The following is a 14,438-nucleotide window of genomic DNA, read 5'->3' as shown; positions in this document are numbered from 1 at the left end:
TCCTTCCTTATCAATACATGCTGTTCTTCCCTTTTTTTTTTCTTTTTTCCTCCAGTTTTCCCACAGTTATTTTCATTCACGCTTCATTCAGACCCATCCTAATGTTTCTGTTACAGCTCAGTGCAGTGTCACACGATAGCCCAAGCAGACCATGATCACAGAGCGTGTGTCCAGCTGTTAAGGTACAGTCTGGCAACTGCTAGAGACCGTTAATGGAAATCAAGTGGAGATGCTTTCTAGATGAATCCGAATTGCACAAGGTCTTGCTACTATAAAACAATTTCATTGGTAGTATAGAAACAAAACAAACAGCTAAGGGCAATGACAATTTAAAATGTATGAAAACAAACATAAGAGACTGCTCTGAGACTTGACCAGCTCCAAACCAGGCCCTCTAACCATTGTAAGTGACCAATACTAGTATACTGAGTCATACTTCTAGGAACAAGAGACGATGACAAATGTATGAACAAGTTATCTCTTAGAAAACACTAACACTGGAAAAGATTTAAAGCTTTTTATGAATGTACAGCTTGCTTAAAATAATTTTGAGGTAAGAGAGTAGTGCAACAAGTGGATATAAATCAAGTGCATTATTTGCTTCCTGCCCACAGCACTTGTGAAGCCCACTGTGAAAATCTTGTGCAGTTCTGAGGCTAAAGTTTTAAAAAGAGTTGTGAAATTCATATAAAAGTCACAAAAAAAAGTTTTTGAGAGATGGAGAATGTTTCTGTGATGTGAGATGAGCAGTGGGATGGGTTGAAAACTTGCTGAACAGCCGAGCTCAGTGCTCAGTGGTGCAAAGTCTACTTGGAGGCCTGTAACTGTGGTCAGTGCTGGGTCCAGCCCTGTTCACCTTGCAGCACCCTGCGTGAAGGGAGAAGGTGCAACCTCAGCAAAGCTGGGAGGAGTGACTGATACCACCAGGGGCTGTGCCGCCCTTCAGAGGGACCTTGACAGGGAAGACAAGAGACATACACTGCTACTCGAGCAAGTTCAGCAAAGGGCCGCTAAGATGATTAATGGACCGGAGCATCTTTTAGCAGGCTGTAACTGTTCAGCTGAAAGAAGAAAAGACTTGAGGGGAGTGTTATCAATGTGTATAGTATCTGAAGGGAAGGCATTAAGAGGATGGGGCCAAGCTCTTCTCAGTAGTGCTGAAGGATAGATCAAGAGGCAATGGGCACAAACTTAAACACATGAAGTTCTGTCTGAACTTAAGGAAAAATGTCTTTGCTAGGAGAGTGACTGAGCACTTGAAAAGGTTGCCCAGAGATATCTCTGTCCTTAAGAGAGATTCAAGAGTCATCTGGACAGGATCCTGGGCAACATGCTCTAGGCGATCCTGCTGGAGCAGGCGAGTTGGACTAGATTATCAGCAGAGGACCCCCCCTAACCTCACTGATTCTGTGATTCTGTGCCAGTCTGGAGAGAGGGGTGGAGAGGGACCTCCTGAAGTTCAACAAAGGCAAGTGACCTGCACCTAGGGAGGAATAACCCCAGGCACCAGTACAGATTAGGGGTTGACCCCCTGGAGAGCAGTTCTATGGAGAAAGGCCTTAGAGTCCTAGTGAGCAGCTGGCTGACCATGACCTGGTAGTGTGCCCTTGTCTCCAGGAAGGCCAGTTATATCCTGGGTTGTGTCATGAGGAGCCTTGCCTCCTCATGAGGACAGGACAGTGATCCTTTTTCTCTGCTCAGCACTGCTGAGACACTCCTGTAGGGCTGGATCCAATGCTGCGCTCTGCAGTGCGAGAGAGAGGGAGCTGCTGAAGCTCCAGTCCAGCTGCCAAGATGCTGAAGGGACTGGGTCATCTATCATAAAAGGAAAGGCTGAGAGAGCTGGGACTGCTCAGCTTGGAGAGGGCTTGGGGGCAGCTTAATGTGTATAAATACCTAAAGAAGTGTAGAGAAGTTTGAGTGAGGCTCTTTTCAGTGGTGCCCCGTGACAGGATGAGAGGCAGTGAGCTCAAGTGAAACACAGGAAGGTCCATCTGAACACAAGGAAAAAACAATTTTTTTTTCACTGTGAGGTAGACTGAGCACTGAAACAGGTTGCCCAGAGAGGTTGTGGGGCTCTCAGTCCTTGGAGATATTGAAAAGCAGAGAGGTTGATGACTAGAGCATCTGGGGAGAACAGATGAACTCTAGAGGTGCCTTCCAACCTCAGCCATCTGTGAGTCAGTGAGATCTGGGAGACAATGTTTTGACTAAATAGAAAACTGAAAGGGACCTGACACAAAAGAGCACACTGGATGCTGCATGGCTTTTTCATTGCGCCTGAGGAAGACATAACAGCAATTGGAAGCTGAAACCAGGAAGCTTCTGATTAGAAATTCAGAAAAGACTTTTTATCTCCTTTAACAATGACATGGAACTACCTTTGATTGTGCTGAGTTCTGAAGGTCTTGACGTCTTTTGTCAGATATTCTGTACAGTAAGATATCATTTACTTGCTTCTATATTTCAGAGTTACCTGTCATGTTAAGGCAGGCTATGTGCAATAGCTGAGAGCTAATGGTTTCCTTTAGGTCTAAATTCTGCAGCTAAATCGTGATAAATGCTATGAAATTATTAGGCCCTTTTTAGCCAATTAATTTAATAGTAGCCTAGGCAGTTTCGTAGCTATTTTATAGAACTATTCTGAAAAAAAAAATGCTTTCAGTGTCTAGGAGTGCTCACACAGTAATTTCAAAAAGTACCAGCCTTACTGTCAATTGGGTCTTAATTCAGGGCAGACTGTTGTTACTTATTAAAAAACCTTTAGCTACCAGATTTCAGCCAGTTATTGGCCATGACAGAAGCTAATGAAGCAATGAACAGGCAATTCTGCCACATTTCTTGTGTTTGAAGAGATTGCCTGAAATTCTTGCAAGTAAAGAAATGGCTGGGATCGTTGTTTAAGGGCCCTTCAGCCAGTCTGCAGCTTCCAGGTAGCAGTGACAAAGTTACTTTATCTCAGTTTTGATTGGTACTTAACCAGCCTCTACAAGGAAGTGAGCCACTGGTCCCACCCAGGAAGAGAAGTGGGTTCTTATCTGGTTAAAAGAAAACAAGGTCCTGAGCTTAAAGTCTGAGAACCAGAATTCCCAAATCCCACTTCTCATGTCATATATCTTGTGCTGTGCCTAATTTGTCATTTCATATAGTAATTTTATGATCTACTGAGAACAGCTCCAGACTTAGTTCTGGCACTTTCTTCCATTAGTTTTCCCATTTCTTAGTTCACCTCTGCCGTTGCTCTGTTGAAAACTGAAATGTCACATATAACTGAATAATGATATTTTTAAAAATCCTCTATATATTTAGTTGTGCTCTTTAAATAAATCCTCTATATGCTTAGTTGTGCTCTTTAAATAAAGGAGTTGCTTCTTTAGCTATGGTCCTTCATTTTCTTTCTTTTTTCTTTTCTTTTTTTTTTTTTTTTTTACCAAATTGTAACTCACCTTTATATGGTTAACTTCCAACAGAGTTATTGATCAAGAAATTAAATATCTGATATAATGTATTTTACTTCAACTTTTGTTTCATCTGCCCTTTTCTTAATCTTCTTTTCTCCTTGTGATGTGTATACATATTATTTCAATTCCTTTTAATTAAGACATTAATACACATTGCTGGACTATGTGTTTTCCTAACTAACTGTATAACTACATGTGAACCAAGACATGATCCTGATCTCCCTCTTTTTATATCAGGATGTGCTGTTCTGCTTACAAAGTCTTCACAAAATCCCAGAATGTTTGAGGTTGGAAGGGGCCTCTAGAGATCATCTAGTCCAACCCGCCTGCTCCAGCAGGGACACCTAGAGCATGTGGCACAGGGTGGCATCCAGGTGGGTTTGGAAGATCTCCACAGAAGGAGACTCCACAGCCTCTCTGGGCAGCCTGTTCCAGGGCTCTGTCACCCTCACAGGAAAGAAGTTCTTCCTCATATGGAGATGGAACTTCCTGTGCTTCAACTTGTACTCATTACCCCTTGTCCTGTTGCTGGCCGCCACCAAGAAGAGTTTGGCCCCATCCTCCCTACATTCTCCCCGCAGGTATTGTACATGTTGATAAGATCCCCTCTCAATCTTCTCTTCTGCAGACTAAACAGGCCCAGCTCGCTTAGTCTTTCCTCATACGATAGATGCTCCAGTCCCTTAATCATCTTTGTTGCTCTACACTAGATCCTGTCTGGAAGCTTCATGTCCCTCTTGTCCTGGGAGCCCAGAACTGCCCCCAATACTCCAGGTGCGGCCTCACCAGAGCTGACCAGAGGGGCAGGATCCCCTCCCTCCACCTGCTGGCAACACTCCTCCTCATGTAAGTCAGGATCCGATTGGCCTTCTTGGCCAGAAGGGCACATTGCTGACTCATGGTTACATTGCTGACAACCAGGACTCCCAATCCCTCTCCGTGGAGCTGCTGTCCAGCAGGTCAGCCCCTAATCTGTTCTGGTGCTTGGGGTTATTCCTCCCCAGGTGCAGGACCCTGCACTTGTCCTTGTTGAACCTCATGAGGTTCCCCTCTGCTCAGCTCTCCATCCTGTCTAGGTCTCTCTGAATGGCAGCACAGCCCTCTGGAATGTCGGCCACTCCTCCCAGTTTGGTTTCATTTGCAAACTTGCTGAGGGAGCACTCTGTGCCCTCATCCAAGTCATGGATGAACAAGTTGAAGAGCACTGAGTCCAGTACTGACCCCTGAAGGACAACACTGGCACAAGTCTCCAACTAGACTCAGCAACTAGTTTTGCCAACAGCAACAGCACTAAGTTTGCCTTTCCTTTTGTGTATGCGGTGTTTGCAATTTATATGCACAATTTGCACTAGAACCTTCTTTCATTTCATGTATCTAGCAGCAGCTGATGTACCTTGCAACATCATCAGATTAAACTATTTCTGTGTTCATGTATGTTTTTTATTTAAAATGGTATTCACCAGCAACATAAGAGAAGAGGGTAAAAAGCTTCGGTTTAACCAGTGTCAGACATCCTCCTCATGTTGCTTATTTTCTCTGTTATTGAAATGTTGATTCCTGAGAACTTCTTAACTAGCAAGATCTGGACCCCTCATTAAAAAAAAAAAAAAAAGACTGCCTTTATCATTTCCATTTCTTCTGTCCATCGTATCCAATTACTACCATAAAATGCAAAAATAGTAAACATTGCTGTAAATAGCACCTCTTTATCCCAAATTATTTTTAAAATTATTCTTACCATGGCTCTGACTTCACCCTGATACAAAATGTAGTTTAAGCAGATGCCTTTAAGCAGAATGTGGCAAGGGTTTCATAATATGTGGCCACGTTGCACAACCACGGAAAGGAAGAATGCCTGTGGGATGGTGAGAAGAAAAACGATACTTCAGATGGACTATATCCTCCTACCAGGACTAGCCCTTCAACTTTGCCTTCCTTTTGTGCTGATTAGTTTTCAACTGTTTATCTTCCGAGATATTAACTGATGCTGGTTCAATCCTTCTCCTGTCTTTTCCATAATTTCTTTTACATAAAGTCTTCGTTTAGATATTTAGATATTCCTTTAGATAGATTTTTTTGTGTGTGTGTTTGTCCTCGCTGTTCCATCTGCAAGGCCCAGTCTCTGACCATTCAACCTGCACAGGTCTCCATTCTTTTCAGGTCTAGTGGCCTTGTTCTGGCCCCAGAATGTTTTTATTCTCTGCATATGCCTGAAGTCCTTTGCTGTGGTCAGCTGTTCTTCCCTAGCTTGAATGTTGGCGTTCAAACTTGGAAAATAGCATCACATAGAGCATCTTGACTGTCGTTCCTTGTCATACGAGAATGTTTAAGGTGAGCCAGACACGAGTATACATATGTGCACGTAGGCACTACAGGCTCTGTGCTCTCCTAGGCATGTTCTCAGTCCTGCACTGGAGTATGGTAGAGCTTGGCCCAGAGATCTACCTTCCTCTCCATTAATGCACAGCAAGGTGGGTCATCACTTGGGATCTTCATGTGTCAGCATATGTCCCTGAACAAGCTATCAAAAGATACTGGATTTCTCTGTTTGCTCTGTGAAAAATCTTTGATGTCAGCTCAGTGCAATTTCTTGAAGGTTTTGCAAGGCTCCAGAGACAGTCAAGGGTTACCAGTGTGACCATTTCAAGTCTCAAACGTATATCCAGCATCGGCTGTTCCTAAGTGAAGTGTAAATGAAAAGTCAGGGTGAATACTAGCAAAATTAACATAACTAGGAAGTCTGATTTGGAGCAAGTGTTATCTGATAAGAGAGAGGAAAGGAAGTGGCATTAGTAGGATCCAGAGCAAACCGGAATTGCTAAGTGTCTCCAGGAACTGTAACTGAGTGGATGCAGGAGTAAGAAGATGATACCTTGTCCTTTGACCACATTTGCTGAACCATTTTTAGAAACTGTTGTCAAAAAGAAGAACAAGATTAATCTTTTTCTACAGGAAGATGAACTAAACTGTTGGAGACACCAATAATATCAGGCAGAGTTTATACTTGGGGAAATGAGAATAAATAGGTAACTGATTTGATAAGAAATGAGGGCACAAAGTACAGCCCTGTTCCATATATACACCCTCCTGAAGCTACTGCTGTTTCTCAAGGAGAAGATACAGCTAGATATTTTCTGCTTTAACAAAGTTGTTTTTTTAACTTAAGCAAAGCAGTATGGGTATTACTAACAGAACTGTGGTAAAGAAAGCAATTCTGATCCATGCTATATCTGTAAAAAGAAAGGTAATATGCAAAACCACCTATAGCAATGAAGAGCTGCTTTCTAGCAGAAATACGTAAATTTAACTCCATTACTGAATCAGATGACAGTGGACCAAGTACTAGTTCTTGTTATATCTAAAGTTTCTGTAATTTTGGAGAGGTAAGTCTCAATTAACTTGTGATCATACAGATTGATTCCCACCCATTTCTGTTCAAGGGATTTGTGTGTGTGTGTGTGTGCTTGGGATGTGCTGCCCCCTCGCCTCTTGATAGATACGTGTGGATTTTCCTAGCGTAAGGGGAAGTTTGTCCTCAGTGTCCCAGGAAGGTGCGTTATCCTCCTTTTATAGACGGGTAAAGGGGCACTGCAGTGAGAATATGTGCGAGGAGCACGCAAGAAACCGGCAGCACAGCTAGGATTGAAGCCTGGACTTGAGCCCGGTTGGGTGTTTTGTGCCAGTGGGTGCATTTCCTTCCTCCTGGGACACCATGCACTTGTTGATAGGTTATTCTGGCAGCCCGAACTGCAGAAGTTCAGGCAAGGGCCCTTCCCACAGCTGGCTGCGAGTGGTCCCCAAGAAAAATAAAAGTGGCTAAGGAAAACCCTACCTAAAATCAATGCAATTTGTTTCATCTTTAGAAGAAGCATTACGCTTTCTGATAAAGTTCTTACTGATTTCCTCCTAAGCTATTTCCTTGTCTTCATGTCGGGTCTAGGTAACTCCATATAATCTAATTTTTGAATGGAAATATGCACCTTGCTTCAAACGTATCACTGTAGTTCCTCTCACATGAGCACCACCTATTTCTTGGAAAACTCAGTTAAGCTCAGGGAAGGACTGAGCAGCCTAGCAACACATTATGCTGATATGCAGGAGGAGCTTATTTATGTGCTGGAGTTCAGCTTTATGAAATATTATGTGTAAATACACTACATAATTTTAGGTGGCTTACTGTTATATTGTAATCTTATATTTGTATTGACTGTATTTTACTCAGAAGCCTTTAAAAGATATGAACTGCTGCTGGTGTTCTTTTTTTTTTTTTTTAAATGTCTCTTAAGGAGAAAACAGATCAAGCTTTGGCAAAATAGCAAACAAATCCAAGGAATAGCAAATCCTAGGCTTTCGAAAGACAGGAAGGTGAGGAGACATCCCTTTTTTAGAAACTGAAGGGACAAAGTAATTAAACTGTATTGCAAAGTCTACTGGAAATTAACTACCCAAGGGAATATCAAATAAGATGATAACTATATAGGCCAATATTAATATTTTCCTTTTTTTATTTTTGTTTTATTTTGGACAAGAAATAAAGACACCAGATGATAGAGGAGGTTAGAAGTGCTATGAGAAGAGAGAGCAAAGTGAAGAGATGAAACCATCAGATTCCTCAGTGTGTGGGTCACGCTCAAGTTGCTTCATGGCAAAATCCATATTTAGCCATTGAATCCATCTCAGGTGGGTCTGGCTGCCACACAAAACTTAGTTTCCTAACAGTAGCTAGTGGGTAGAGTATGGGCACAAGTGAGAGCCTGAGGGGGCAGAAAGGGGAAGCAAAAGGGTCAAAGGAGACTTGGAGAAGCTTCCAAGGGCTCTGCAGGGGGAAGAGAACTAGGAGGGACTACGGAGGTGCTCAAAGCTTGATGAAGAACCTTCGAACAGATTCAAACAAATTTCAAGGAGGCTGTGAGGAGCACCAAGGGCTTCTCTCTTTCTCCCCTCAACCCTTATCCAAGTAATTGCTAGCAGGGCACAATCCTGCCCCTCTCCTCAGGCCCCAGTGGCCCTCTATGCAGCACTCCCACCATGAAACTTCGCTCTCCCAGCACGTGTAGCCCCCTTTCCTCCAGTGCACTTTCCTTCCCTCCACCTCTGCTCCAGGCTCCTCCAAACAAAGTGGATTGGAAATGGAAGGAATTCATCCAGCTGAGCCCTAGACCCTTGGACTCTTGTGTAGCAATGAAAATTATTAAGATTTCCAAAATTAAATACAAAAAAACAGACTTTATATCACCTTAACAACAGAGTAGCCAGATAAATTAGTCCACTAGTATTAAATCAGCTATTGATTTCTGCTATATTGTTGCTGAAGTTTTTATATAAATCTGAGGTAGTAGTAGAGCTGTAGGTAATGGAAAGAAGCAAGTTTGTTATCCTGTGGTAAAAATATGAATGTCTGTATAAATCGTAGTTATAAATAATTGCAAACTTCCAGCAAGGCTGCAACAACTAGAAGGTCCCAGTTCTTAATCTCTTATTGCGGATTTTCAACACCAGAACATGCATCTCTAGAAAACAACATCTTGTGATATTACCGGAGCTCAAAATATGTTATTTCCACTTTGGCTGTTGATGTTATCTTAAAATCAGATATGTTTTATGTAGCAGGACTGTCTCCTCCCACCCTGAAAATCACTTCCAGTGTCATGATACACTTTCCCCGTGAATATGAACACACAATCTGATAGGAAGTGTGTGTGTATATATATATATGTATACATATAAAAGTATTTTGCAATGTGTGCATCACTTCTAAACAAGAATTCAAATACCTCCACAAATCTAAAACGAATCACACATCAGTTCCTAAATACTAGGTCAGTTTAACACAAGCCTTTTACATGTCAAGTCAAAACACAGATTGGTCAAGAGGTGACACTTTAACTTGTGTTTGCAGTCAACACATGATTCATCCTGTAAGACTGGTTGCATAAGTTTAAAAGACAATTCAGCCAACAGTAGAAGCTACTGCACTGCTGAGATTCTAGTGTGCCTCTTAAGTACAGCTGGTTTGCAAACATACTGAAGATGAAACTTCAGAAGGCAGAATGCAATGAAATGCGTAAAAGTTAGTTTGAAAATGTCAGGGCTCACAAGATGAGTCCAAAGTTTCAGAAGAAAAATATCAGTGTGGAAGAAACAAGCCATGATGAGATGGCTCAGTGGTTTTACTGTTCTTCGAGCAGCATTCACCAAACTTGCAATATACTGGATGGAAGAGGATGATACTGTGCCTTAGGCAAATTTACATCTAAAAATGAGAAAAGAAAGAGGTCTGTAATTCAAAAAAAAAAAAAGTTTTCAAACACAACAAAACATTAATTTGTTGATTTGTTTTATCATTTTTCTTAAATATGATAATAGGCTTCAAATGTACTTGTTCCTCTGTAGAAGAAGGGCTTTGAACCAGGAACTCCTTGTTCTGCCCTACTTCCCTCCCCAGCTGGCCTTAATACTTAGCTAATGCTCATACCTGTCTACCCCACATAGTTGTCGGGAGTGCCCTGATTTTGCAGAAGAGAACCTCCTGGTCTCAGAGGCTGATTACATAAGTCCTAACAGCGAGTCAGCACCAAAACCGGGATTACCACGCGTGTTTCTCTTCTCCCAGCCCCATGCAGGCATCGCCCGCGTTCGCTCCTGCACGTGTTGATCGCAGTGTGCGGTGCAGAGGTTAGCGCTGAAGGCCACAGTCCCAAAGGCATTTCAAGGCTCCAAGGGATGGTCACACCTCCAAGGCCAAAACTGATTTTTCTTCTTCAACGCCTCCTTGCAATCGTCAGTTAACACTGGTTTCCATAAACATCTGCACCTCTAGAACCAGAGTTCCCTCATAAACTCAGGCTGTTCCCAAAGTTCCTCTGCCGATTCCCAAAGGGGAAAGCTGGGCCTCATTGTGAAAGAAATAAAACAGCAAAGCTGTGGTCATGATGTACATGGAGCTCTCCCACTGTTAAAGAGGGATTAAAGAGGAACTGGAAAGTGTAAATCCCAGTTCAGTGGGGATACCTTGTTCCAGGTGGATTGTAGCTGCTTTTGCTGGATGCCTGTGTGGAGCTTCTTGCACTTAACTGGCAATCCAGATACAGGAGAGTATACCTGGCTGCATGGAGGAGACAATAAAGACTGTGAGGGAACAGAGCAAATAAACTGGAAATAAAGCTCTATAAATTCTGGGTTATTAACCTTGAGTACTGTTTTCAACAAAAATAAGAAAACAGTTTGTGGCAGAAGTGATTTTAAAATGCATCGTATACCATTAACTTATTATGTCAACATTTTCTGTGTTGACTTTGCTTGTTGCCAAAGGGCACTGCTAAAGGAGCTAAAGGTTTTTTGGCGTGGATCCAGGGCAACTCCAGGTAAATAAAATTTACTTTAGTTACTTTATCTGTATACAAAATTGTCAGCTCTAGTTCCCGCTTCCCTGCTTCCCTCTCCACCCTGAACTCACACATTCATGGTGGATTTAGGCAGACCTGCCAGCAAAGCCAGCAGATCCTTTCTGGTCTAGGAGGAACAAACTACTTTCCGTATTCCAAGGGGAAATACCTGTCAAATGCTGCCGAGCTGGGCTGGCAAGACCATGGGGTGGGAAATCTTTACTGCCATGCATGTGTCCCTCGTTTGGTTTTCTGCATTTCTGAAGTATTAAATCCATACTTCTTTGGGCCAAAGTTTATCACTGCATGTAAACTAACTCTAACGGAGCTGAACCTAGCGTTATTTACAGACGTGCAAAGCTGTGCCTAGCTGGTTTCTGTTTAGTTAAATACAGCTGACCTGATGCAGATTGATTTGGGGAGGCCCCATCGAGCACTGCAGTATTGGCCCAACCACCTGCAGTCCAGCCCAACCATTTAGTTGCTCTACTGGCAAAAAGTTGTCATCAAGAAGCTCGGCTTCGAGAAACAAAATGAGACGCAGTGCTGTGAGAAGGGGCACAGCAGACGAATTATTTTTTCTTGCTCTTTGAACATTCGTTGCTTTAGTAAGACGCCTCAGGTACGTTAGATGGGGCACGTCCCAACCTGGAAGGTGGACATACACTTTTCTTGGGAGGATGTATTCACAAGCAACCGGTGTTTGGCTGCTACCATCACAAAAGCCATAGAAACCACAGACTGAGAATGAAATCCCTTTGTCTTTGTTTATATGGGAATTAATGCAGTATCTACTCCAATTTTCAGTTTTACAGCACAGCATTGGCTATCCCATGATGAGCTACCCACTTGCAACTGCTTCTGCTTTTCCTTATGTTTCCAGTTTAAAACACTGTCACATATAAATACCAAGATATTTTAAAAATAAGTATTCCAAAGAGAGATATTCATTTGTATTCATTTCCTTCAGTGTATTTTATTGCTAAATCAAATTGCTAGACCTTCAATATTTACTAGTTGCTATCAACATTTTATGGAGTTTACCTCACCAGCTTCTTTGAAATGTTAGTGTCCTTCCTACAGATGAGACGTGAAAACCATTTTACCAACTTCTCTAAGGATTTTAACTGAGCCATATTTCCAGGCATTTAATTAAGGACACCAAGATACCCATCAATTAAAATTCCCACCCATAGAGCTGAACAGTCTATGCTAGGATATGACCTTAAAGAGAATAATTTGTAATTTTAACCTAGAGTCTACGGAAGACAGATACTGTGCTTTCTAAGCATCAAGTGCAGTTCATTCTTAATTATTTATATTATGTTGCCCGAGTCGTTCTATCTATATTTCAACAATGCATTGCGCTTTCTCAAAGTTCAGAGTTTTGTAGAAGAAAGTGGGATTATATCTTCATCTTCACTCCTTGAAAGTCTGTTTATAACAGTACTACTGCACTTTGTGAGATACTACTGTTATGAAATGAGTTGAGTTTAAAAACTCAGATCCCTCACATACAAATTCTACTCCTCTGACTGGTAGCACTACAAAATATTGCATAGAGCTCAACATATCTGCACCAGCCTAAGTGAAAACAGAACCCATTTCACCTCATAAGTACCTGTGAAGCAACTGGGAGGACCCTTATCTCTTTCTTTCCCTGAGCCGAATTAAAATATTTGTCCTCAGCGGAGTGAATTCTTTGCTGTTATTGTTAGGAGATGTAATGCTTCTTGTTTTTCTTTTTTTCATTTAAGTGAGACCTTGAATATTGAAAGATAACTGAGCACAAGCCAATGTGATCCAAGCAATCCATTTAACTGAAATCACTAGGAAAAAAAAAAACCTCTAATTTCCACTTCATCTTTTTTGTTTTCCCTTAGGAAAAAAAGCATCGAAGACCTATTTTTTGTTTGTTTGTTTGCTTTTCCCACAAATTGCATATATATATATATATATATATATGTATATAAGGGGGTGTGTGTGTGTGTATATATAATAAGGGTGTGTGGGTATCTAAGGTGTTTACCTAGTTTAGTAGCAAACTGAAAGTGCTGTCCATTACCACTCTATATGTGCAAGAGGAAGAGGCCAAACCCGATGTTCTTAAAAAAAAAAATAACATTTCCAATTTCATGCTTCAACAGCTTAAAAATGACAGCAACTTCATTTCAATTTCAATTCAATTAGTCCTGTACACAAATAAGCTGCCAGTGATCACAGATTTTCACTTGCAGCAAACGTGGCTGTGGAAACACTCACGCTCTGGAGAGGAGTTACAAAGCAAGATGCTACAAATATAGCTACAACCACACACTTATTCTTTACCTTAAGAATTTGCTCATTAATTGCAGGACTCAAGAGCATGAGTCATTAACATGAGGGTCGAGCTCCCAGATCAGCCCCACGTAAACCCAGCTAGAAGAAATCCTGGTTCAGGTGCAGCTCCGCATCACAGGTCGGAGCAGCCTCCTTTGACGTTCGGCTGTAGGTACTACAGACAGCAGTAAATTGCAATGCTCGTTTCATCTCTTCCTAGTAAGAATTCAACCTGTTTGGCAGCCAGATAATTATTAAGTGCGGGCGGTAGGAGAGGCCACCAAACGGATTGCATAAACCTCAGGCCAGTGCCACATAACATCAGCAGAGCTGGAAGAAGGATTTCACATCTCCTTCAGAAGTTTCTCTTTTGGCATTTTAGGGAGATTCCAACTGTAGAATTCGAAAAAAGCAGCTCCTCCAAACTACTCCTTGTGTTTGCCTGGCTCATAAGCAGCTCTCCTCACGCTAAACTTCTCATGTACTAATGTCACGTATTAATAAACAAAGCAAGGTGTGTGCGTTGTTATAACTCAGAGTGAAAGGCATATCAGGACGTACTTTTATGCTCATCCACATCCCCACGACTTTCCTATTAGCTAACTGATCACTGTGATGAGAGAACAGGCTGACAGGTGCCCTGTTTCATGGGAGCTGCAGGTCAGCTGCCACCAGCAGCCAAACTAGTGCTTTCCATATCGGAAACCCTCTCCGTCTTCCCACCTGGAAAACAGGTTGCCATCCGTTAAGGAGAGGTCTGCTCATTTATTTTGAGTAGTGCTGTCCATCCCGAAGGAACAGGAGTGGTGTCGAAGGGACCATTTGATGGGTTGGCATCACAGTGTTCAATTTTATGCCTGTGTCTTCTACTTTCGGAGTTAAGCTTTAGAAATCGAGGCTGGGGAAGAACAGCAGGGATGGAGGGTGACTGTCCAGCCCCAGTAAGCCTGGGGAGACCAGGGCTGTGCCACTGGGAGCAGCAACAGCTGAGCTCCAGCAACGACCTCGCAGCCGTGAGGTCCTGTGGCCCAGGTCCCAGTGTGCGGGGCCACACGTCACCATCATGTTCCATCCCAGATGCAAAAAACAACAACAACAACAAAAGCTCAGTTCACTTAATTTTTAACATTCCCGCTTCAATGCTGTCCAGATGCACCTGCCCTCCCCCCTGGCTCCTACCACATTGCCAGCAGGGTGACCACTGCCAAAAACAATTCCTCCATCACCTCCCCACCTCCTCAACCACTGCCTCCACCATCTTCATCACTACCAC

This window comes from Tinamus guttatus, unplaced genomic scaffold (assembly GCF_059628265.1).
Source record: "Tinamus guttatus ecotype Peru unplaced genomic scaffold, ASM5962826v1 Tinamus_guttatus_pri_ptg000180l, whole genome shotgun sequence".
NCBI lineage: Eukaryota > Metazoa > Chordata > Aves > Tinamiformes > Tinamidae > Tinamus > Tinamus guttatus.
This window is presented reverse-complemented; position numbering follows the sequence as displayed.